Below are 27,588 nucleotides of genomic sequence, written 5' to 3'. Positions count from 1 at the left end.
ACTAATATCATTCTACCTAAGACTGGGAAAAAGTCACTATCTATACAACATTGTACTAAAAGCCCCAGCCACTTAAGTAAGGCAAGAAAAAAAATAAAAGACACTAAGACTGAAAATAAACCTTTTTATTGGAATATTTGAAAACTTAGAAATTCATAAAAGAATCCACAAAATTACTTGCTAGTGTTACTTGAACTAGTAAGAGAGTTTAGCAACACTCAGAATTTAAGATTAATTATACAATTCATTTCATTCCTACATACTTGCAAAAACAAATAAACATTGAAATTAAATAGCGCTTACAATAGCATCAAAAACATAAAAGTACTTATGTGATGGTTAATATTGAGTGTTAAGTTGATTGGATTGAAGGATGCAAAGTATTGTTCCTGGGTGTGTCTGTGAGGGTGTTGCCAAAGGAGATTAACATTTGAGTCAGTGGATGGGAAAGGCAGACCCACCCTTAATCTGGGTGGGGACCATCTAATCAACTGCCAGTGTGGCCAGAATAAAGGCAGGCAGAAGAATGTGCAAAGACTAGACTGGTTAGGTCTTCTGGCGTCCATCTTTCTCCCACACTGGGTGCTTCCTGCCTTTGAACATCAGACTCCAAGTTCTTCAGCTTTTGGACTCTTGGACTTAGACCAGTGATTTGTCAGGCGGTCTCAGGCCTTTGGCTACAGACTGAAGGCTGCACTATCGGCTTTCCTACTTTTGAGGTTTTGGGACTTGGACTGGCTTCCTGGCTCCTCAGTTTGCAGGCAGACTATTGTGGGACTTCGGCTTGTGATCATGTGAGTCAATTCTCCCAATAAACTTCCCTTCATATATACATCTATTCTATTAGTTCTGTCCTTCTAGAGAACCCTGACTAATACAATTTAAGAGTAAATTTAATAAAATATGGGTAAAATATTTCTTCAATTTGATTAAAAATGTCTACAAAAATATACAGCTAACATTATATTTAATGATGAAAAACTCAAAACTTTCCCACTAAGATAAAGAACAAGGAAAATATGTCTTCCTTCACTACAGCTTTTCAATATAACAATAGAATGCAATAAGGCAGGAAAAACAAATGAAAGGTATACAGATTGGAAGGGAAGAAATCAAACTGTCTTTGATGACATGATTGTCTATGTAGAAAATTTGAGACTTAACCAATAAAAAAGTTCACAGGAATAATAAGCAATTATATTAAGGTTGCAGGACAGAAGATTAATTTACAAAAGTCTATCACCTTTCTTTCTTTTTTCTTTCTTTCTTTCTCTCTTTTTCTCTCTTTCTCTCTTTCTCTCCTTCTTTCTTTCTTTCTTCTTTCCTTCTTCCTTTCTTTTTTTTTCAAGGCCTGCCTCCTCTGTCACCCAGGCCAGAGTGCAGTGGTGCAATCTCAGCTCACTGCAACCTCCACCTCCTGGGCTCAAGCCATCCTCCCACTCAGCCTTCTGAGTAGCTGGGAATACAGGTATGTGCCACCACACTTGGCTAATTTTTGTATTTTTTGTAGAAATGGGGTTTCACCATGTTGCCCAGATTGGTCTCAAATTCCTGAGTGCAAGCGATCCGCCCACCTTGGCCTCCCAAAGTGCTAGGATTACAGGTGTGAGCCACTGCATCCTGCCAAGTCTATCACTTTTCTATGTCTCAGCAATAAACAGGTGTAATCTGAAACCAAAAATGCAATACGATTTACATTAGCACTCTAAAAAATAAAACACTCAGATATAAATCTAACAAAGTGTATACAAGATCTACATGAGTAAAATTAGAAAACTCTGATGAAAGAAATCAAAGAACCAAATTAATGGAGATATTCCAATGTTATAAACAGAAAAATGATATTGTCAATATGACAGTTTTTTCAATTTGACATACAGGCTCAGTGCAAACCCAATCTAAACCCTAGCAAGTCATTCTGTGGATATTGACCAACTGAGCATTAAGTTTAGATGGAGAAGCAAAAGACCCAGAATAGCCAACACAATATGAAAGGAGAACAAAGTTGAAGGGTTGATACTACCTGCTGTAAAACCATAGTAATCAAGACAGTGTTATATTATTAAAATAATAGAAAAATAGATCAGTGGAACATAATGGAGAGCCCAGAAATAGACCCACATACTATAAACATAGTCAAATGACCTTTGATGAAGAATTAAAGGCAATGCAATTGAGAAAAGATAGTCTTAAAAAATTATGTTGAAATAAACAGACATCCACATGCAGTAAATTAAGCTAGACACAGACCTTACACCCTTTATGAAAAGTAACTTGAAATGAATCACAGACCTAAAAGTAAAACACAAAGTGATGAAACTTCTAGCAGATAACAGAAGAAAATTCTAGATAAGCTAGGGTTAGGTGATCGCTTCTCAGATATAAAACCAAAGACACAGTCTATAAAAGAAAGAATCGATAAGCCAAATGTCATTAAAATAAAAAATTTTTACTTCATAAAAGTTAAGAGAATGAAAAGAAAAGCCACAGACTGGGAGAAAATATTTGCAAAAGGCAAATTTTGTAAAGGACTATTATCCAAAATATACAAAGAACTTTAAAAACTCAACAATAACCCAGTTTAAAAATGGGCCAAAGACTTAGACACCTAACCCAAGAGGACATATACATGAAAAATGTGCATATAAAAAGATGCTCCACATAATATGTTAACAGGGAAATGCAAATTAAAAAACAGTGATATACCACCTTATACTATTAGAATGGCTCGAATCCAGAACACAAACAATACCAAATGCTAACAGGGATGTGGAACAGCAGGAACTCCCACTCATCACTGGCAGAAATTCATTGCTAAGTGGTACAGCCACTTTGGAAGATAGTTTAATGACTTCTTGCAAAACTAAAAATACTCTTACCTTAAAATCCAGTAATTATAGTCCTTATTATTTACTTAAGCAAGTGGAAAACATTGTCTACACAAAAAACTTCACACAGATGTTTTTAGCAGCTTTACTGATAATTGCCAACACTTGGAAACAACCAAGATCATGTTCAGTAGGTAAGCCAATAAATAAATTGTGGTAATCCAGACAACAAATATTCAGTGCCCAAAAGAAATGAGCTATCAAGCCATAAAAATACATGGAAGAAATTTAAAAGCATATTACTCAGTAAAGGAAGCCAATATGAAAAGGCTACATACCACGTGATTACGACTATATGACATTCTGAAAAAGGCAAAGCTAAATTAGTGATTACCAGAAATGAGACTGGAAGGAGGGATGAATAGGTGGACCAGATGGTATTTTTAGGCCAGTGGATCTATTTTGTACACTATAATGGTAGATATATGTCACTATATGTTTGTTCAAACTCACTGAATGTAAAACACCAAGAATACACCCTAATATAAACTGTGGACTTCCAATTATAATGATGTATTAATGTAGATTAATCAATTGTATCAAATGAACTACTATGGTGGTGAATGTTGATAATAGAGGAGGCTGCGTGTTTGTAGAGGTTGGGGTTATGTGGGAAAACTGCTGAATTTTGTTGTGAATCTAAACTGCTCTAAAAAATAAAGTCTATTAAAAATGTGGGTAAAAGCTATACTCTAAAATATATAAAACATTTTTTAAAGAACTAAATGAATGGAGCAATTACATTATATTCATAGATTGTTGAAAGACTCAACATTTTTGAAATTAAAGTGTAAATTGAATTCAATTTACATCAAAATCCCAGGGGCTTTTTACAAAAATAGAAGTTTTTCTTCTATTTTTCTAAAATTCATATGAAAAGTCAAAAGCTCTATCTGGAAATACCAACAGAATGTTATAAAAGAGCAGCAATGTTGGAGAACTTACACTACGTGAATTTAAGATTTACTTATTATAAAGTTATCTTAAATAAGACTGTGGTCTTGGCATAAGAATAGGCAATAAGTTCAATAGAACAAAATGGAGATTCTAAAAATAGACTGATGCATACGTAGTCAATTGATTTTTGACAAAGGTGCCAAAGTAATTCAATGGAGAAAGGCTGAACTTTTCAACAAATGATGTCAGAAAACTGGATATCCAAATGGAAAATAAAAATTAACCTCAGTCTTTAACTCAGCCACATGTAAAAATTATCTCAAAATGGACAATAGATTTAAATATAAAAGCCAATGCTATAAAAATTTCTTAAAAAAAAGCATAAGAGAAAATCTTTGTGACCTTGGAAAAGGCAAAGATTTCTAGAATACAAAAAGCACAAACATAAAAAGTTGATAAATCTGACTTCATCAAAATTTAAAATGTTTTAATATTCAAAAATCTCCATGAAGAAAATGAATAGGCAAGACAGGGGCTGGCAGAAAATCTTCACTGTACATATATCTGAGAATAATATGTATTTTACAATATAATAGTAAAAGAATATAAATCCAATTAGAATGAGTAAAAGGCTTGAAAGTTTTACCAAAGGTATATAAATGGTGATAAGTCATGAAGAAATGTTCAAATGCATTAGTTCTCATATAAATGCAAACTTAAACTGCATAAGATACCATTACGCACCACTGAAACAGCTCAAATTACAAAACTAAAAATACTCTAATCTTAAAATCCAGTAATTACAGTCCTTGTTATTTACCCAAACAAGTTGAAAACACATTATCTACACAAAAACCTTCACACACATGTTTTTAGCAGCTTTACTGATGATTGCCAACACTTGGAAACAACCAAGATCACTTTCAGTAGGTAAGTCAATAAATAAATTGTGGTACATCCAGACAATAAATATTCAGTGCCCAAAAGAAATGAGCTGTCAAGCTATAAAAATACATGGAAGAAATTTAAGAGCATACTACTCAGTAAAGGAAGCCAATATGAGAAGGCTACATACCACAGGTAGTGGCAAGGATGTGGATGTGGAGAACTATGGGAATGTAAAATTGTACATCCCTTTGTAAAACATTTGTATAGTTTCATATAAAGTTAAATATATGCTTACCACATGACTCAGCCCTTCCACCTCTAGTAATTTACCTAAAAGAAAAAATACTGGGAAGGGTAGCTGGGGGCTGGGGAGGGGGGAATGGTTAACGGGTACAAAACAGATAGAAGGAATAAATAAGATATACAATTTGGAGTGCATCAGGGTGATTATAGTCAATAATAACTGAATTGTACATTTTTAAAAAACTTAAAGAGTGTAATTGGGTTGTCTGTAACTCAAAAGATAAGTGCTTAAGTGGATGGATATACCCCATTCTCCATCCATGATGTGCTTATTTCACATCGTTTGCCTGTATCAAAACATCTCATGTAGCCCATAAATATATATACCTACTATGTAGCCACAAAAATTAAAAACAAAGAAAAATATAAAAATAGTTTGAAAACTGGACAAAAAAGGAAAAATACAGACATGTCCACACAAAGTTCTTTCACAGCAACTTCATTCTATAATTGGAAACAAAGTGTCCAATAGGTGATTATGGGAATCCATACAAATAAATAGTATGCAATGATAACGAATAAATTCCTGATATGCAACAATATGGGTAGCTCTGAAAAACATTATGCTGAGCAAATCATACCAGAAACAAAGACTTCATACTATATATTCATTTTATATGAACTTCTAATGCATAGTGATAGAAATCACATTAGTGGTTGGGAATAGGGTGGAGATTACTGGGAAGAGCACAGGAAATATTCTGGGGTAATAGAAATGTTCTAAATCTTCACTGTGGTGATAGTTACAAGGGTATGCACATACGGTCAACCCTCCTGTAGGTTTTGCATCCACAGATTCAACCAACCGCATATTGAAAAACTAAATAGCAATACGACAGTAAAAGAATACAAATAAAAATACAGCCTAACAACCATTTACATAGCATTTATATTGCATTGGGCATAATAAGTAATTTAGAGATGATTTAAAGTGTATGGGAAGATGTGTGTAGTTTATAGAGAAATGCTACACCATTTTGTCTAAGGGAATTGAGCATCTGAGGGTTTTGGTATCTGAAGAACATCCTGTTCTTCAGATGTTCCCCAGATATGGAGGGACAACTGTATATATTTGCAGTGATGGTCACATGGGAACATTTTATCATGTATAAATTATACTTCAATAAAGTTGATTTGTTTAAACAGCTTTCAGCTTACTGAGAAAGATATGCATACATAATATAACATTAAATGCTAATATATATCATGATATGTTTCTAAAACCATAAGACAGCTACTCATTCCTGCAGTTATGTCATTAGATCTTTCTGTTTTCAAAATTTTTCTTTTAGAAATTCTGCCAAACATTTATATTTAAAAATCGTTAGAATTTTGTTACCACTTTCTCAGACCTATTGCTCTGGTAATGAAAAAGTCATCTTTACCCTTTAGAGGTGCATTGGCTTCGGACCTAAGGCCTCACATCTGAATTAACACAATTTTAAAAATTATTTTATGTCAAAATAAGTAATAAAGGTAATGGTAAAGCAGTTTTTGAAGGTTGTTTGGCCTTCTTTGAAGCTGTGCTCTTTATATCGGCTGTGAAGAAACAAGATAATATCCTATTTCTCCCTATGTAGAAGGATGCTTGGGGAATTACACCTGTGAACAGTAGTTTGTAGATGTGGAATCCGATCCGGAAAAGAAAAGGCAAACTCCACTGACAGATTAAATGAAAAGTAAACAGGTTTGTTTAAGGTAATGACAATGAGATGGGTATTTTGACAGGATTCATGGTGATGAAAAGTTAAGAGTCTTTACCCAGCTTGGGATCTGTCTTCCATCTCACCCTTAGTCCCTTAGTCTTTCACCATGTGAAGGGCAGATGGTAGATAATGTCATCATGAGAAGTAGCATTTAACACACATCGGACAGTCATCAGTCTATTCCCTCCTTATTAGAATCTGTACTTCACTGTATTCTTTTTAGTGGGGAACAGAATGCACAACAAACAATCCCACTAAACCAGATATCGTGTACTGATTGATCTCATTTTACAACCTGCTTCTTATATGACCTCCTTGTCTTTCTGCTCTCACTATGTGATATGGCCAGACCCTGCTCTTTGTGAGTGACAATCAGCCCTTATTTCTCCAAAGTAATATTTATTAGAATCCCAGAAAATAAAAAATAACTACACCTCAAGAAAAAGTCAGCAGTGTTATTACTAATGACTAGTATAATTAATACATTAGCATTGCAGACTGAAGGTATAGGAGACTAGAAAGCAAAGTGGTTATGCCAAAAGTTTGGGAATTGGGTTGACAGGTTTGTTTCCTGGTTTTTCTGCTTTCTAGCTTTATGATCTTTTGAAACCTACTTTTTCATATTTCAAATGAGAGTTCTAATATCTACTGTAGGCTTTTTTGAGGATTCAAAGAGATAAGGAATGCAATCACTGATGACATTTCCTGGTACACTGTTTGGTATATAGTAGCTTTGTTTATCATTATAGATTTTATTAAGAGTTAGGATTCCTGACTCCTAATGCTCATGGACAGCTCCAGCAACGGGCAAATCTTAATTTTATGCCCAAGTTTCCTTTTCTGTAAATTAGGGTATGACACCTTTCCTATCTATCCAGATGGATCATTAAGAGAATCTAATGGGAAGGAACTCTGACGCTTGCAATGGCTAATTAATAGTGTGCCCACTTTCTCTATATCTGTGGTGGGAGTAAAGAGTGGGAGTCAGAAAAAGTGAAATTTAAAATAATTTTTTAATTGGCTCAGAGAGCATTTTAGAGAAGAGAAATGCATAATTGCATAAATTACAAAGTTTGAGTAAGACAATGAGGGTGAGAAACATGATTCTATTAAAATCAGAATAAAAAATCATGCATTATCCTGAAAGTATATACAAATGTGAAGAATGTTGGATTCTAGGAAATTATTTTTTAAGATTGTTAGGAAGTGAAACTCGGGTCTTTGGCCTGCTTCACCATATGCATACACACACGCACACACACACACACACACACACACACTCTTAATTCCATGTGATTAAGAGCTCCGTTCCTGTCATTTTCAACATGGCACTGCTTCCCAGAACTTGGGGAGGCTTTGCAAGACAGGGCTCCTTAGTTCTTAAGTGTCCCTCTTTGCATGACTCTGGTTTCTGAAGAGGTACGCCAGAGGAAAAGTGCACACTGTGTCATTTCCAGAATTTACAGGGAACCAAATGCTTGAGTCAGAAGTTGCCAAGTACACATTTCATTATGATTTAAAAGACAGTTAATGTCTAAAGTTGAAAAGAACACAAACGATTATTAATAAAATAAGTTACAGTAACTAACAGCTGAGAAGCAGATCTTTTTTACATGCAGCAGATGATGCTAATTTGCAGTTAGGTAGCTAAAGTGGGCTCCTAATAAAATGAGAATCAGTTTTCCAAATGATGGTACAGTAAGACATTGGATTCTCTTTGAAGATAAAGAGGCAGATGGGGCATTTTGATATGTCACTGGAAAAATCATTTTCTCTAGTTGTACTATAATGCTCTGTTTATACCCCTAACTTCAGTGCCACAACGACTTGGCAAGGAGCTACAATGGCTCACAAATGGATGCTTATGGGGGCATTAAATGGTGCAGGCTTGGTTGCACACTGAAGAACATGAAGGGGCTGATGGTAACTGTAAATGTGGACCTTTCCAGTGAATGGTAATATATAAGACTGATGACTAATAAACATACCCTACATGGGAAACATTTGAGTGATGACATCTTTTTTCTTTCACCCTGTTAACTAGCCACAATAGCTGGGATTTTACTTAAGGAATATATGGGAAACAGACTAAGCCCCAAGGCAGATCACCCTGGCAGCTGTAGAAAGAGAAGGCTACACTTTCCCATGTATGTTATCTGCATTTTTCTATTGATTTAACATCTGCCAGGGGGATCAGCTTGGTCCCCTGCATGCTGCACATTGAATGCCCAAGTCTGGTGGACAACAGTAGCTTCCTGCTCTAAGAGAAAAGAGACAGGTTATTCAACTGTGTCCATGAGGCCCCTGGCTCTAGCCATGGCCATGCTGCTTGGCTTTTTGGACAAATATACCCACAGAGATTCCATGTTATCTTAGGCACAATTCATTTCTAAACTACTTCTTTCCCTGTGTCTCAACAAGGAAGATATGTGCACTTCCTTGATACTCACTCACAGGGATATTATGATGATCAAGTGACAAAATTATTATAATTTTGCAAAGCATAAATCATAGCGCAAGACGTCATATTATTGGCTAATGCTATTTTGAAACAAAGAAAGGATTTCTTTAAAACTTGTCAGTGTGATTTACTATGTCCTAATGTTTGCCTGTAGATATATATTTTGGGGTGCAAAATTAGCTTGGTATGCTATTGGACTCTATCACATCACTAAGCATATTCTTACTCTTTTTATCTACTCTGTTTCCTCCTATGTTGCTGTACTAGTCCATTCTTTCTTTGTTATAAAGAATGCTTGAAACTGGATAATTTATAAAAGGAGGTCTAGTTGGCTCACTTCTCTGCAGGCTGTACAGGAAGCATGATGCTGGCATCTGCTGAGCTTCTCAGTGTGGTTTATTATGTGCCTAACGTTTGCCTGTAGATATATATTTTGGGGTGCAAAATTAGCTTAGTGTACTATTAGACTCTATCACATCACTAAGCAGGTTGTTACTATTTTTATCTACTGGATTTCCTCCTATGTTGCTGTATTAGTCCATTCTTTCTTTGTTATAAAGAAATGCCTGAAACTGGGAGGTCTAATTGGCTCAAGTCTCTGCAGGCTCTACAGGAAGCATGATGCTGGCATTTGCTGAGCTACTGGGGAGGCCTCAGGAAGCTTACAATCCTGGTGGAAGATGAAGCAGGAGCTAGCACATCACATGGTGAGAGCAGGAGCAAGAGAGAGAGCGAGCAGGGAGGTGCCACATACTTTTAAACAACCAGATCTGATGAGAACTCACTCTCTATCATGAGAACAGCACCAAGGAGATAGTACTAAACCATGCGTGAGAAAACCACCCTTATGATCCAATCACTTCCCACCAGGACCCATCTCCAACACTGGGGATTACAATTCAACATGATATTTGGGCAGGTACACATATCCAAACAATAACAGTTGCTAAAATCAGCCTGGTGCAGTAGCATGTGCCAGCTACTCAGGAGGCTGAGGCAGAAGAATCACCTGAGCCCAGGCGCTCATGTTCAGCTGGGAGACAGCGAGGACCCATCTCTAAAAAATAAAATACACAACTTGCTATTTCTTTCTATTTTTGAACCTAAGTTAGATGACTTTAGGCACACAGGCAAATCATTCCAGTTCTTTGGATATTTTCAGCAACTTGCTTTTCTCTCACTAGAAAAAAAAAAAACACTTTAGGACAAAAAAGAACATGTACCTGTTTATCCTCTTCTGGTCATTCTAGGACCATATTCTTGGTCCTCTTCTGGTCATTCTTGGTCCTACCATTGGAGAAGGGAAGGGGGCACTCCTTTGCTCAGATATACACTTCTTCATATCAACATAAACATAAACTGTTGATATCTATAGCACCTCAAAGTCTATCGGTCTTCTTATTTTACCTTTATTATACAATACTCAAAGCAGATTCAAGGGTCCAGCCTCTGTGTTAGAGAACTAAATGGAAGATTTTAAGGTCAGCATGACTTAACATGACAATCAGGTCAACATGACCCTTTTCAGGACTAAGTGCTAATCCTGTGGCCAGCTCAAAGAATAATGCTGTCCCCCTCCCCACAGTTCTTCCTTTCATCACATTTGTTATGAAGACAAAATGTTCTATTTAGAGTCAAGATTGCCTATTTAACATGATGTGGAAAAAGAAATTATAAAGTTATTTAAAAAGTTCTTCCTCCCTACTCTCCATTCTCCACCATTACCCTGCCCAACTACATAAACATTAAAATCCAATCTAGCCCTCATTGTGAGACTTAGGAAGGCATGTTTCTATTGGCAACCAAGTTCCTTAACATCACTGCACACTGACTAGAAAGAAATCAGGATTGACGAAAACACAAAGGTAAGATTTGTTCTAGATGATTTATTCTGCTGTAATTTCTTCCAAAAGCTCCCTATCCCCAAAACACACACACCCTTTTTTCCCTTAAATAAATAATGAGCTTTGGAAGTCCTTTAACCTGTTTTTCTTATAGACATCTTTCTAAAAGAAAATAGAGACAGTATATTCTGGAAGTTTATATAAGTTCCAAAAAAAGAGTCACTCTGGTGCAGTTTCAACCCTCACTACAGCAGGTTTCTTTATGGTGAGTACGACAAAGGGCAGGCTGTGCTGCAAAAGTGCCAGCCATCTCTGTGTTCAGAAACCTTCTATCACTCTTCTTGATTTGACATGAAATATTAAACACCAGTTACCAGCAAAAACTTATTGAACACAGATGTCCACTATCACTTTCAAATTGCTAAAGTCAATTTAGGTTTATGTATTTTCTTTGCTTCAGCATTTGCATGCAACGCAAATGTTCTGTGACAGTAATGATTTCGCAATATACCATTTCAATTAGGAAAGCACGTTGTATATGTGTTTTCGTTTTTAAAATGCCCATTTCTTTTCATTTTGAAGCTCTGTGTCCCTCAAATAATAATGGGACCTTGGATTGAAAAATAAATAAAAAGAAAGAGCTCCACCTACTGATTTATTTTACAAACGTTTTTTCTGTTCTACTTGAATTGAAAATGCTCTTTGGCACAACAGAGACCTTGTGAACATGTAACTCAAACTGTTTGGTTTGAAAAAAAAAAAAAAAGATACAGGACTTGCCCCCATGGAAAGGAATTGGTTAGAATGGAGCTCTGTCTGTCTCTGTGACTTAAAAGGCCTCCTCCCCTTTTTCTGTGCCCCTCAGAAGACCTAATTAATAAGTCTGCTCCGGGTTTAGTGCTCCCCAGGGGTATAGGTTAACTGTGGCATTCCCTTTTGCTGGGTTTAACAGAATTCTGGCGAGTCACACATTTTGCTCTACTACAATAATCGTATTCATGTCACTGGCTGCCCCTTCCTTCTGAAGGACTTGGTGGGCTCCCTTTGAAAGGATTTACAGGGCCATTTCTCTCACTGGTGAAGCTGGAATTGTTCAATGCCTACCATACTACTCCCCCACCCCCACCAGCACCTAGACTCAAGTGATTTCATAGGGAAGTGAAGAAAAACATCCACTGGGAACCTGGGGGTAACTTAAGGAGGCCAAGATTAATTACTTGAGGAGGAACCGCCCGGGCCGGACACTGGGGGTGCTCATTGGGTGCAGCAGCTGAAACGATGGCCTGTTGCGATGTCTGCCAGCTCAGGTCCTGCTAGCTCAGTTGCTCAAAAGCTTCCAGAACCATTTTTAATTCCTGCCTTGGAGCTACTTTTAGGGACGTGTCCCCAGGAGTCTCTCATTGTGTGCCAACTCATGCAGTTTTCTGGTTGTATCACATCAGACTGATGTGACTTATTGGGGGAATATTCTAACCTCTTGGTGGGTCACAATGTCCTGGGCCTTCCAGTTTGGACCCTGCTTCCTACATTATAGAATTTCTTTTAAGAAGAACAAACCCTAGACTGTATTTGTCTCATACATCTGAGCAGTGACTATAGAAAATATTACCAATGGGCAATAAGATGATATCTAGAAACACACAATGGAGTGGTTTCAAGTCCCCTATCTTTGAACCTGTCTGCTCAGTCATGCATTCCATAGACATGATTAACTAACCATAGGACCCAGGTATTCGAAGTCTGAATATAAAATGTTTATTCTTCCCCCAAATGATTCACACATCACCTATCACTGCACAGTTGCCAAACTCTATGGTTTTCTTGTCACACATAAATTCAATAGCTGACCACAGCCAGGGACAGAGATTTCTTATAAATCAAATAACTACAAACATTAGAAAGAGAGGGAGGGGACTCACTACCACATTTCAGTCAATCAAAAATATGTGTAATAAGAGTCTACTTTGTTCAAGGTGCTGTGCTTGGTGCTATGGGAGTATTTAATAAAATATGACTGGCCCTAACTCTGAAGCAAGGGAAATATCTACCTCACATTGGTGCTATGAGGATTATATGCAATTACCCAGCCCAGTGCCTGGCACATAGTTGGTGATAGGTAAATGGCCACTATTATCTTTTCTAGTAATGTTATATTTAGGCAATATTTAAAAAATAAAGGAGATGCCCAAAATGGAAGAGATAATGGATTACAAAATAGTTGACCAAGACACTGATTGTTTTGAGATCAGAAAAAAAGGAAAATTCTTGAAATCTGAAATAGGTTTGCTTCATGCAAATTATATTTTAGCCCTAATTAGAATTTACTATTTTGGGAAGCTCGATAAGTTCCAGGTGCTAGGCTGAGCTCTTGACAATTTCATCTCTTTTTGACTTTCACAATCAAACGATGTAGATATGATCACTCCTATTTTACAGATGAGAAAATGAGGCTCAGAGAGGCTTAGTCACAAAGGCCTGACACTGATGCACTGATTTTTCCACCTAATCAAACTGTCTCCATCATAGAATTATAGTCTATTAGAGCTAGAAGGAAATGCAGAGGCCATCTTGTTCTAATTGCTAATTTGACAGGTAAAGAAGCAGAGGTCCAGAGAAGAAAAGTGATTTGCACAAATTCACACATTTAACTAGTGACATAACTGAAATTAGAAACCAAGGCTTTTGGTTCCAAGTTGGTGTCATTTTCAATATTTTCACATTTTTTTCCCAATGAATCTTAAATCAATAGCACTTATAAAATACAAATGTAAAAAGACTGTGCTAAGAAAAATCTTTGTGCTTCACATCAATTTTACATTACCTGTCTTCTTTGCTGGATAAATACTTAATGATTTCCTATTTCTGAGAAATCATTCTCTACCTCACATTCCACTCCATTTCACCACCAGCACACCCCCAACACCCACAATACGCATGACCTATTTTAATTCAGAAGGTAAAATGCAGGCTAAATTTATATCCCAGCATGTGGGGCTTCTTTTTAAGCCCAGGTTTAATTGAACCATTCCCTGCCCAAACTCACTTTTCTTTGGTATTTGGAGCTAATCTGTTTACTAAGAACTCTGCAACCTAGGACAAGTATGACAAATATCTACTAATAGATATTAATAATTCATCACAGAATTCTTTTACCCTTTGCTCATGAATGGTTCCAAACTCAATCAGAATACCAGTCAATCAGATTGTCAAGTGAGATGAAAACTTTTTGTTCTCCCTAATCCTTTTCCTTGGTCTGAAATAATTATACTGCTTTGTCTCTCTTTTGTTTCCGTTATAGTGCTCTACCATTTTCTAAAGTTTCCTTAATCACAAAAGCAAATCCAAAAATCAGTAGTTGATTTGCTTTATCTTATCTTTCAGTTCTTGAATTCAATCCTTTTTTACTTTTCTGAAAGTGCAATTGTGTGTGTCAGAAAGCAAACACCTGTGTAACCCTCAAGACTACCAAATAAAATATTGTCAGTGTCCTTTGTGTCCCCTCTCAATCATTGCCTCTCAAAGTTACCATTACTATGAATGGTAGGTAACTGCTTTTGATTATACCACCTAAGCTGGCATTGTTAAACATTTCCTTTTGTCCTGTTTTTGAACTAAAGTTAAATTGAGTCATACTATACATACATATATATGTATATATATGTGTGTGTATATATATACATATATGTATATATATGTGTGTATATATATATATACACATATATATATGTATATGACTTCTTTCACTCAACATTATTCCATGCACTCATGGATATTCCCCAAGTTGTTTACAAATTCTACTATTAAAGACATTGAGTAGTTTTTAGTTTTGACTATGGTAAGAAATGCTGCTATGAACATTTTTATGCATATCTCTTAATATAAATGTTTTGCATTATCTTAGGTGTATATTAAAGAGTAGAATTACAAAGTCATAACCTATGTGTATTTTCAGCTTTAGTAGACACATTTTCTCCAAAGTGGTGTAGCAGTATGCAACCTGATCTCCCTAATATTGATTACTGATATTTTAAAATTTAGGCTTTTTTATAGGTGGTTTTAATTTGCAGTTTCCTCATTACTAATGAGGCTGAATATCTTTTCCTATATTCTGTTTGTTTACTCGATATTTGTCTATCATTCTGCGTGTGTGTGTGTGTGTGTGTGTGTATGTGTGTGTGTGTTTAGTGCCTTTTCAGTTGTCTTGTCCTTTTTTCTATTGGGTTGTCTGCCTCCTTGTTATTCACATATGGAGTTCTTTATATGATCAGGAAAAAGTTCTTTGCCAGCAATATGTGTTGAAAGTATGTTTTCCCTCTTAGTATTTTTGCCTTTTCACTTATTTTATTTATTTATTTATTTATTTATTTATTTATTTATTTATTTATTTTTCTGAGACAGAGTCTCGCTCTGTCTTCCAAGCTGGAGTGCACTAAATCTCAGCTCACTAAAACTTCTGCCTCTCAGGTTCAAGCAATTCTCCTGCCTCAGCCTTCCGTGTACCTGGGACTATAAGCACGCACCACCATGCCTGGGTAAGTTTTGTATCTTTAGTAGAGAGGGGGTTTCGCCACGTTGACCAGGCTTGTCTCGAACTCCTGACCTCAGGTGATCTGCCTACCTCGGCCTCCCAAAGTGTTGGGATTACAGGTGTGAGCCACCACACCCGGCCCCTTTTCACTTTTTTAATGGTATATTTCAATGAACAGAAATGTCCAGTTTTTATATATAACCTGATTTATCAATCTTTCTCTTAAAGTTAATAATTTTGTTTCCCATTCAATATATTTTTTGTAGAGATATTATGACTATATTCTACTATATTATCTCTTAGATGCTTTGTTATTTTCCTTTGCACATTTAAATTTTTAATACATATGGAATTGATGTTTGGGTATTATGTAAAGCAGGGTTCAAGCTTCTGTCATTTGTTTCTTTGCATTGTAAGTTTTCCCAATACATTGTTAAAAACACCACCACACCACCATATCCCCAATATTATAGTACCACTATTGTTGTAAATCACATCTCTCTCTCTCTATATATATATGTGTATATATATATGTGTGTGTATATATATATATCAGTCTGTAGATATATATATATATACACACATATATATATATCAGTCTGTGGATATATATATATATCAGTCTGTGGATGGATTATTGATCCTATTAATTTGATTATTTATATCTTCATAAACCAATACCATGCTCTTGCAATTACTGTAGCATTTTAAGTTTTGACGTACAGCAGAGCAACGCCAACCATTAATGGTTAGTTAAGGTGGAGATGAGTCTACAGAAAATACAAAGAAAGAACATCAGAGAAATAATAAAATATCCACGGCTCAATCCTTGGACCACTTCACTTTTTTGTCTACACATTTTCTAGGTCATCTCATCTAGTCTCATGGTTTGAAATATCATCTGTATACTAATGGATCAAAACTTTATTTCTCCAGCCTGGACTTCTTCTCTGTGTCCTGGACTCATCTCTCCCAGAGCCTAAATAGCCACTTGAAAATCCAAGAGTCATCTCAAATTTAACATGTCCCAAACTGCCTCCTCATATCTACCTCTCTCTAATAAACTTTTAGCTCTTTTGCAGTCATTTCCATCTCAGTTAAATAACAATTCAATTATTCCATAAATCTTGGTATCATTTTAAACTCTCTCTTTCTCACACTCTACAACCATTGCATCAGCAAATTCTTTTTGTTGTGCATGAAATTATATCCCAAATTAACAACGTCTTCCTATTCCCACTGCTGACACTGTGGTCTAAACCACCATTTTCTCTTGCCAGCTTCTAGTTGGTCTCTCTGCCTCTGCCTGGAGAGAAGTCTCCCATAATCTATTCTCTATGCAGAAAACCTAATTATTATTGTGTTATTGTTCCTTTTGAAAATAGCTTAATGAATTTTACTTAGAGTAAAAGCCAAAATACTCATTATGTTAAACAATCACCTAAATAATCTGATTCTCTGATATCTCTTTGATTTCATCTATTAAGATTTTTCCTCTTACTCTCTCTTTTCCAGCTACCTTGGCCTCAGACATTCCAGGCATGTTTCCTTCTTGGTGCTTTCACTTGAGTTGTTCCCTCTGCCTGGAACATCATCAGTTGTCTCCCTGCAGAAGCTATGTATCTGAATTCCTTATTCTGTTTTGTCCTTTAATCCAAAGTTATCTTCTCTGTGAGACCATTCCTGGATACCCTATCTAAAATTTCACAGTCTGACATCCTTTCATATTTATTTCTATGCCCTATTTTTCTCCCAAACACTTGTAACATTTAACATACTGTCTAACATGCATGTTTTACTTATTTATAGTACTTATGGCCAGGAGGGGAATATGGTAAATGTCCACATAAGTGAGTTTATAAATCTGGTTGGTTGAGGAGTCCGTAATCTACTCTATAGAATGTGCCTAGATGCCGCTACGTAGTATCTCCAAAGGGCTTGGCTGGGAAGACAGAATTTCTTTGAACTATGTTTTGAAAAAATTATTCATGATTGTTCATTTCTGTGCTTTATGAACATATTTGGACACTTTATCTTTTAAATATAGTTGAAAGTGGGGAAGATGAAGAGGTAGAACAGGGACAAGAAGAGAAAAATATGCATATGCAAGTCGAATGTAAGCTCACTTGAGCTTAAAAATTCTTGGCAATTTAAGAAGTAGTTGAAAGTTATATCTATAGGTTTAGTTATGAGGTGTCAGTGCAAATGTAGTAAAGCCTGAAATCTGATTGGCTTTATAAAAGGCCCAGTTAGTTAATTCCAGGTCACTCACAGTAAATATAAGTTACAGTGTTGTTAGAAAATATTAGTACTATTCAAGCACTACCACACTCCTATGAGGCATTCAGTGAGTGAGGTGACTTTCTAGATGAACAAATGGACATTTTGGTCTGATTCAAAGACTGTGTCTGTTATGGATTAAGTAATGTCTCCCCACCAAAGACGTTGAAAGTATTATCCCATTACCTGTGACTGTGACCTTTATTTGGGAATTGGGTCTTTGCAGGTGATCAAGTTAGAAGAAGGTCATAAGGGTACAGCCTAATCCAATGTGACTGGTATCTTTATACAAAGGAAATTTGGACACAGACTGACATGCACATGGGAGAATGCCATATGAAGATGAAGACAGTGATCAGGGTGATGAATCTACAAGCCAAGGAATGCCAAAGATTGCCAGAGAACCACAAGAAGCGAGGCAAGAGGCATGGAGCAGACTCTTTCTCACAGCCCTCAGAAAGAACCAACCTTGCCAACATTTTGATCTCATACTTCTATCCTCCAGAACTGTGAGACAATAAATTTCTGGTGTTTAAGGCACTCAGTTTGTGTTACTTTGTTATGGCAGCCCTAGGAAGCTAATACAGTCCCTATTCTTTTATAGAACAACTTGAGTAAATAACATTTGACTTGTGACCATGTTCAAAGGAAAATAATTTGCATCGAGTAAGATTGCCAAGCATTGAAGAGTCATTATTTTAAAAATAAGGTTTCTTTTTTAGAACAGTTTTAGATTCAGATAAATATTGCAGGCCGGGCACGATGGTTCACGCCTGTAATCCCAGCACTTTGGGAGGCAGAGGCAGGCAGATCATGAGGTCAGGTGTTTGAGACCAGCCTGGCTAAAATGGCGAAAACCTGTCTCTACTAAAGATACAAAAAATTAGCTGGGGTGGTGGTGAGCACCTATAATCCCAGCTACTCGGGATGCTGAGGCAGGAGAATCGCTTGAACCAGGAGGCAGAGGTTGCCGTGAGCTTAGATTGCACCATTCCACTCCAGCCCAGGTGACAGGGCGAGACTCTGTCTCCGGGGAAAAAAAAAAAAGATAAAGAAAAGAAAAAAAATTGCAAAGATACTACAGAGAATTCCCATTTCCCCCCAACCACATACACACACAGATTCCCCTATTATTACCATCTTACATTAGTATGGTATATTTGTTATGACTAATGAACAAATGTTGATACATTATTATTTACCTTTATGAACGGATTAGTGCCTTAAGAGCTGCAGGCAAGTAGTTTAGGCTCTTTTTGCTCTTTTGCTCTTCTAAGAACTTGGCATTCCTCTCCTCCAGAGAGTGCAGCAACAAGGTGCCATCTTGGAAGCAGAGAGCAGTCTTCGCCCAGCATGCAACCTGCTGGTGGCTTTAATCTTGGACTTACTAGCCTCCAGAACTGCGTGAAATAAGTATTTTGTTACACCAGCACAGATGACCCAAGATACCATGTTACATTTAGTTGTCTTGTCTTTTTAGCTCCTTTTGGCTGTGACAGTTCTTGACTTTTCTTGGTTTTGATGACCTTGACCATTTAAAGGAGTACTGATCAGGTATCCTGTGGAATGACTCTATTGTGATTTGGCTGTTGTTTTTTCTCATGATTAAACTGAGGATGAGTCTTTTGGGAACAATCACGGAAGTATTGTTCATACTATCAACAAGATGACATAATTGTTGATGTTAATCTTGATCACCTAGCTGAAGGAATATTTATAAGGGTTCTTCACTGTAAAGTTACTGTCTTCATTCCCTCTTTCCATACTGTATTATTTGGAAAGATGTCACTATGAGCAACTCATACTTCAGTTAAGGAAAGTTATGCTTCCCTTCATTTAGGGTGGAGAATATACATAAATTATTTAGAATTTATCTGCATGATAAATTTACCTCTTTTAGTCCATTTATTTATTTATTTAATAATGTCTTACATCAGCATAGACTCATGGATAAACATTCATGAGTATATTACATAACATTATTATAGTTCGGTATATTATAGTTTGAATATATTATAGTTTGGTCATAATTCAACACTAGTGATTTTATTGTTAAAATTCTTCCACCTTTAGTCATTGGAAATTCTTTCAGTTGCCTTCTGTGTTCTTTTGACTATTAAAATTATCTCTTTCTTCTTGAATTAACTTATCTCTTTCTTCTTTAGTTTTTGCCTTTCAAAAAATTGGTCCATTGAATCTAAGTTATCAAATTTGTGGGCATAGAGTTGTTTGTAGTATTTTTTCAATATTCTTTTGATGTCAATAAGAACAGTAGTAGTTGTGACCCTTCTTTCATTTCTGATATTGTTAATTTTTGTCTTTTTTGTCCTGATTAGATTACTTAAAGGTATAGCAATGTCATTGGTCATTTCAAATATTTGTGCCCTAATTTCTATTATTTCATTCTATTTGCTTTAGGCTTAAATTGTTCTTTCTGTATTTTCCTAAGTCAGAAGCTTTGATTATTTCTTTTGGATCCTTCTTTTTTCTAATTATTTGCATTTTATGCTATAAATGTCATTCTAAGCCGGGCGCTGTGGCTCACACCTGTAATCCTAGCACTTTGGGAGGCTGAGGCGGGTGGATCACTTGAGCCCAGGAGTTCGAGACCAGCCTGGGCAACATGGCAAAACCCCGTCTCTACAAAAATTACAAAAAATAGTCAGGCATGATGGTGGGCACCTGTAATCTCAGCTACTCAGGAAGCTGTGGTGGGAAGATCACTTGAGCCTGGGAGGTCAAGGCTATGGTGAGCTGTGATCATGCCGCCGTACTCCAGCCTGGGTGACAGAGTGAGACCCTGTTTCAAAAAAAAAAAAAAAAAGTCACTCTAAGCACTGCTTGTGTTGTATCCCATCCTTTTTAATATTTTATTTTCATTTTTATTCAGTTCAAGATATTTTTTATTGCCCTTAAGACTTCTTTGACGTATGTGTTATTTAAAAGTGTGTTGTTTAATTTCCAAATACATTGGTATTTTCCATCTATCTTTCTTTTATTGATTTCTAGCTTAATTCCATTGTGATCTCAGAGCATCCTTATATGATTTCTATTATTTTAAATTTATTAAGATGTGTTTTGTAACACAGAATACGGGCTATTTTGGTGAATTTTCCATGTAAGCTTGAAAAGAATGTTTATTCTGCTGCTGTTGGATGAAGTATTCTATCAATGTCAATTAGATCCAGTTGATTGATGCTGCTGTTCAAGTTAACTATATCCTCACTTTCTGGCCTGTTTGATTTATCAATTACTGAAAGTGGTGTGGTGAAGTCTTCTATTATAAGAGTAGATTGTCTATTTCTCCTTGCAGTTCTATCAATTTTTGCCACGTGTATTTTTATACTCTGTTGTTAATTGTATACACATTAAAGATTGTTGTTGGCAGGATGCAGTGGCTCACGCCTGTAATCCCAGCATTTTGGGAGGCCAAGGCTGGCGGATCACGAGGTCAGGAGATCGAGACCATTAACCTGGTGAAACCTCGTCTCTACTAAAAATAAAAAATAATATTAGCTGGGCATGGTGGCGGGTGCCTGTAGTCCCAGCTACTCGGGAGGCTGAGGCAGGAGAATGGCCTGAACCCGGGAGGTGGAGCTTGCAGTAAGCCAAGATAGCACCACGGCACTCCAGCCTGGTGACAGAGTGAGACTCCGTCTCAAAAAACAAAAAAGATTGTTATGTCTTCTTGGAGAATCAACCCCTTTACTGTTATTTAAGGCCTTTCTTTATCTCTGACATGTTTTCTTATTCTGAATTCTGCTTAGTTTGAAATTAATATAGCGACTTCAGCATTCTTTTGATTAATGACATATCTTTCTCCATCTCTTTAGTTTTAACCAATCTGTGCCATTATATTTAAAGTGGCTTTCCTGTAGATAACATATGGTAGTGTTTTTAAAAAAATCCACCCTGACAATCTTTGTCTTTTAAGTGGTGTATTCAGATAATTCATATTTATTTATTTATTTTAATTTTTGCTTTTTTTTTCTTTTGTAACTTTTATTTTAAATTCAGGGGGTGCATGTGCAGGTTTGTTATCTGAGTATATCGTGTGATGCTGAGGTTTGGGGTACAAATGATCCCATTACCCAGGTATTAAGCATAGTACCCAAGAGCCTTTCAACTCTCATTTGCCCTTTCCCAACTAGTAGTCCCTGATCTACTGTTGCCATCTTTATGTCCATGAGTACCCAAGGTTTAACTCCCATTTATAAGTGAGAACATGCAGTATTTCAGATCATTTACATTTAAAGTGAGTATTGATAAAGTTAGATTAGTATCTACCATGTTGTAACTGTCTTCTATTATTTGCATTATTGTTATTTGTTCCCCCTCATTTTATTTTATGCTTTCTCTAATTTAATTGAGAATTTTATTTAGCTCCATTTCATCTCTTCTCTTTTCTTGAAAAAAAAAAAAAAAGTCAGTGGTTGCCCTAGAGTTTGCAATATATATTTTTAATGAAACTAAGTTTAACATAAAATAGTACTCTACCATTTCACTTGTAGGGGAAGTACCATGTAAGAGATTATTCCCAATTCCTCTTCCCATTTCCAATGACATTGCTATCATTCATTTCACTTATTTGCATGCTATAATCATTCAGTAAATTATTACTATAATTGCTTTAAACAATTATCTTTTAGGTAAATTAAGGATAAGAAAGATAAAAGATTTTATCTTACCTTCATTTATTTCTTCTCCAGTGTTTTTCCTTTATTGATGTAGTTCCAAGTTTCTGGACCTATATAATTTTCCTTTTTATTTCTCTGAGAATGTCCTTATATCTCCCTCACTTTTGAAGAATGATTTTGGTGGATACAGAATTCAAAGTTGGTGGTTTTATTTTTTCAAAACTTTAAATATTTCACTCCAGTCTACTCTTGTTTGCATGGTTTCTGATAAAAAGTGCATTGTAATTCTTATCCTTGCTCCTCTCTAAGCAAGGGTATATTTCCCCGCTCTGGCTTCTTTTTCTGCTTTTTTTTTTTTTTTTTTTTTGATAGAGTATTGCTCTGTCACCCAGGCTGGAGTACAGTGGGCTCATTACAGATAATAGCTCATTACAACCTCCAGCCCCCAGGTTCAAGTGATTCTCATGCCTCAGCCTCCCAAGTAGCTGAGATTATGGCATGCACCACCACGCCCAGCTAATTTTTGTATTTTTAATAGAGATGGGGTTTCACCATGTTGGCCAGGCTGGTCTCGAACTCCTGGCATCAAGTGATCTGCCAGCCTCGACCTCCCAAAGTGCTGGGATTATAGGCGTGAGCCACAGCACCTGGCCCCCTCTGGCTTCTTTCAAGATTTTCTTCTTGTCTTCAGTTTTTTACAGCTTGAATATAATATATAAAGTTATATATTTGTTATTATTTATCCTGCTTAGTGTTCTCTGAACTGTGTCTGCCATTAATTTTGTAAAATTTTCAGGCTTTTTTACTTCAAATATTTCTTAAGTTTCTTTTTTTTTCCTTCTGGTACTCCAATTACCTATACATTATACCTTTTAAAATTGTTTCACAGTATTTGGATGTTCTTTTCTGATTTTTTTTCTATCTATCTTCAAGTTCACTGATTCTATTCTCAGCTGTGCTTGGTCTGTTTGTGAGTTCATCAAAGGCATTCCGAATTTCTGTTAGTATTTCTGCTTTCTAGGATTTCCTTTTGATGATTTCTTAGGATTTTATTCCTCTGCTTATTTTATCCATGTGTTCCTGAATGTTGTCAACTTTTTGCATTATAGCCCTTTGGTTATTATTAATAGTTATTTTAAAGTCTCTGTCTGATACAGGTTGAACATCCCAAATCTGAAAATTCAAAATACCCCAAAATTCAAATCTTTTTGAGTGCTGATATGATGTTCAAAGGAAATGCTCATTGGAACATTTTAGAGTTTGAATTTTCAGATTTGGGATGCTCAACTGGTAAACATAGTGCAAATATTCCAAAATCTAAAAACATTTCCATCCCCAAGCATTTTGGTTAAGGGTATTCAAAAATCTATGCCATAATCAAGTCAGATTTTTGATGTTTGCTTTGTCTGTTCAGATCGTACTTTTTCCTGCCTTTTAGCATGACTTGTAATATTTCTTTTTTTCTTTTTTTTTAAAAAAAAAGGTGTGTCAGGTAATGGAAAGTAAGGTGAGTATGTCTTAGTGTGAGGATTTATATTAGTCCAGCTAGGAGTTGGGCTTTGTTTAATATTTGCTATGGCTGTGCGTTCCAGAGGCTTAAAACTTTTATAGTGTCCTTTTTTGTCTCCTTTATTTTCTCTGGACTTTTCTAAGAAATTCTTTGATAGAGTCTGCATCTTGCAGTTATTTCGGCTTTAACCCACTGTTATTAAACGGAGTCCTGTTGGTATGGTTGTAAAACACTGAAGAGGGGAAGCTTTCTATAATCTTATGATTACATTTCAGTTCTTTTAGTGGACCTGTATCCCTGGCCTGTGTCCTTCACAACTGTTTCTTAGCTTTTTACATCCCTTAAGTGATACAGAAAGGCTGGGGATAAGGGGGTAGGCTAGGAGTAGGGGGTAGGCTGGGTTGGAGTCAGGAAAATGCTTTTCCCCCAGGTGATTTTGGCAGAGGTTTTGGCAGACTATTTTCATCCGAAAAGTAGGCTTTTGTTATGGAGAACACTCAGAGCGTATTTCACAATGATTAGTTTTCACCTCAAATTCCCAGAACCACAAAGTGATCTTTCTTGGCGCTTTACCATGACAACCTGGTGGAATTCCTAGAGGTCAAACCCACTACAGTGTTGAGGCCCTCACAGGACAGTGATTGCCCCAAAAGAGAGAAGCTAGCAGCCATAGTTTAAATACAGATACTCCTTGACTTACAATGAGTTAAGCTCTATTGTAAGTTGAAGATGTCGTAAGTCAAAGACGTATTTAATACACCTAACCTGCCAGATGTCATAGCTTAGCTTAGCCCACCTTAAACATGCTCAGAACACTTACATTACCCTACAATTGGGAAAAATCTAACACAAAACCATAATAGAAGTATGGTTCCCACTGAATGCATATCACTTTTGCACCATGGTAAAGTCAAAAAATTGCAGGTTGAACCATCGTAAGTTGGGGACTATCTGTATTCCTAAGGGTAAGTTCAGTGGAAAATAGAGCTTCAATCCCCACCAGCACTCAGACAAAGCCCCTAGGTTGATCTGTTCTAGAAATTACAACTCCGTCTCAGGAACATAATTGGGCAATTGTTCTGTTATGTGTTACGGGTTTGGTGCACTATTCTAAGATATTCATATTTAATTTGCAGATACCTTTCACAAGCTATCATGTATAATTAAACATTCAAATCAAATCAAAATGTGAAAGCCATCATTTAAAATTTCATAAATCTGTACAAGTAACATCTATTGTTATTTGGTATTACCTACTCCATGATCTTTGAATACAAATAAAGACTCAATGCAAATAAAGATTTATTTCTTTTATTTCTCAATCCTTATTATTCTTCCCTTACCAGGTTAATTCTTAGAAGCAATGTTCTGTCTTTTCTTCTTGAAATTCTCTATCCTTCTTGCTGTTGTTATTTTAATAGGTGTTATATTTTAGAGCAGTTCACAGAGAAATTTAGTGAAAGGTACAGAGTTCCCATATACTCCCTGCCCCCACACATACATAATCTCTCCTACTGTCAACATCCCACATCAGAATGGTTCATTTGTTACAACTGATCAACTTACATTAACACATCATCACCCTTTATAGTTTACATTAAGGTTCACTCCTAGTATACATTTTATGGATTTCACAGATGTAGGATGACATGTATCATTCATATAGTATCATAAAGAACACTTTCACTGGCCTAAAAAGTGCTCCTCTAATTCATCCCTCCTTCCCCACATTCCCCGACAACCACTGATTCTTTTATTGCCTCCATAGTTTTGCTTTTTCCAGAATGTCATATAGTTGTAATCATACAATATTTAGCATTTTCAGACTGGCTTCTTCCACTCAATGATATGCATTTCAGGTTTCTTCATGTGTTTTCATGGCTTGATGGTTCATTTCTTTTAGTGTTCAATGATATTCTATTATGAAAATGTACCATCATTTACTTATCCATTCACCCTACTGAAGGATATGTTGTTTGCTTCCTAGTTTTGGCAATTATGGATAAAGCTGCTATGAACAACTGTGTGAAGCTTTTTGTGTGAATCTAAGTTTTCAACTTTTTGGGTAAATACCAAGAAACTCACTTGCTGGGTCATATGGTAAGATTATTATAGCTTTATAGTGAGTCTTAAAGTTGGGTACTATTAGTCCTTCAACTTTGTTATCTTTCAACATTGTGTTGGTAAGTCTGTTGTTGTCTCTCCACATAAACTTTAGACATAGTTTACAAATATTCACAGAATGATTTGCTGGAATTTTGACTGGGATTGCACTGAAAATAGATCAACATGGGAAGAACTCACATCTTGACAATATTATATTTTTCTCAATGAATATGGAATATCCATTTATTTAATTCATTGATTTCTTTCAGCAGTGTGTTTTACGTTTCATCATATAGATCTTGTACATAATTTTGTTAGATTTATTCCTAAGTGCATACCTAAGATATGCTTAAGGCATAACTCATTTTATTGTGTTTCACTTTATTGCACTTCACAGATACTGTGTTTTTTACAATTAAATTTTCATGGCAATCTTCCATCAAGCAAGTCTATTGGTGCCATTTTTGCAACAGCATGTGCTCACTTCATGTCTCTCTGTCATGTTTTGGTAATTTTTACAATATTTCAAACTTTTTCATTATTATTATGTCTGTTTTGGTTATCTGTGATCAGTGATCTTTGATGTTACTATTGTGATTGTTTTGGTGTGCCACAAACTGTGTCCATATGATACGTTTAACTTAATGAATGTTGTGTGTGTTCTGACTGACCCATCATCAAGCCATTTCCCTGTCTCTCTCCCTTGTTTTGGCCTCTCTATGCCCTGAGACACAAAAATATTAAAATTAGGTCAATAAATAACCCTACAATGGCCTCTAAGTATTCAAGTGAAAGGGAGAGTCACATGTTTCTCCCTTTTTTTTTTTAACTTTTAAGTTTAGGGGTACATGTGCAGGTTCATTACATAGGCAAACTTGTTTCATGGTGGTTTTTGTGCAGATTATTTCATCACCCACGTATTAAGCTGTTTCTCACTTTAAATCAAAAGCTAGAAATGATTAAGTTTGGCGAGGAAAGCATGTCAAGAGCTAAGGTAGGCCAAAAGCCAGGGCTTTTCTGGAAAAAATTCAATTATCCACAATTTTCCTTTGCATTGTGAACTCTCCTTAATTCTATAAAGACTGAGAGAGGTAAGGAAGCTACAGAGGAAAAGTGTGAAGCAAGCAGAAGTTTGTTCATGAGGTTTAAGGAAAGAAGTCCTCTCCATAACATAATGGTGGAGGGTGAAGATTCAAATGCTGATGTAGAAGCTACAGCAAGTTATCCAGAAGATCTAGCTAAAATGATTGATGAAAGTGGCTACACAGAACAACATATTTCCAATGTAGACAAAACAGCCTCATATTGGAAGAAAATGCCATCTGAGACTTTCATAGAGAGAGAGAAGTAAGTGCCTGGCTTCAAAGCTTCAAAAAATAGGCTACCTCTCTTGTTAGGGGCTAATGCCATTGGTAACTTTAAGTTGAAGTCAATGCTCATTTACCATTTTAAAAATCCTAGGGCTCTTAACAATTATTCCCAGCCTACTTTGCTTGTGCCCTATAAAAATGGAACAACCAAGCCTGGATGAGAGAACATG

General features: G+C 36.1%; 1 long non-coding RNA gene across 1 annotated transcript; it reads left to right on the top strand.

The window, feature by feature from the left end:
* Nucleotides 1-555: 555 nt before the first annotated feature.
* On the top strand, nucleotides 556-18,244 carry LOC134739134 (uncharacterized). The gene is made up of 3 exons (XR_010125644.1): nucleotides 556-794; nucleotides 15,452-15,519; nucleotides 18,090-18,244. It is a non-coding gene; the product is annotated as an uncharacterized LOC134739134 (long non-coding RNA).
* Nucleotides 18,245-27,588: the final 9,344 nt, after the last annotated feature.

This window comes from Pongo pygmaeus, chromosome 2, assembly GCF_028885625.2.
Source record: "Pongo pygmaeus isolate AG05252 chromosome 2, NHGRI_mPonPyg2-v2.0_pri, whole genome shotgun sequence".
NCBI lineage: Eukaryota > Metazoa > Chordata > Mammalia > Primates > Hominidae > Pongo > Pongo pygmaeus.
This window is presented reverse-complemented; position numbering and strand designations above follow the sequence as displayed.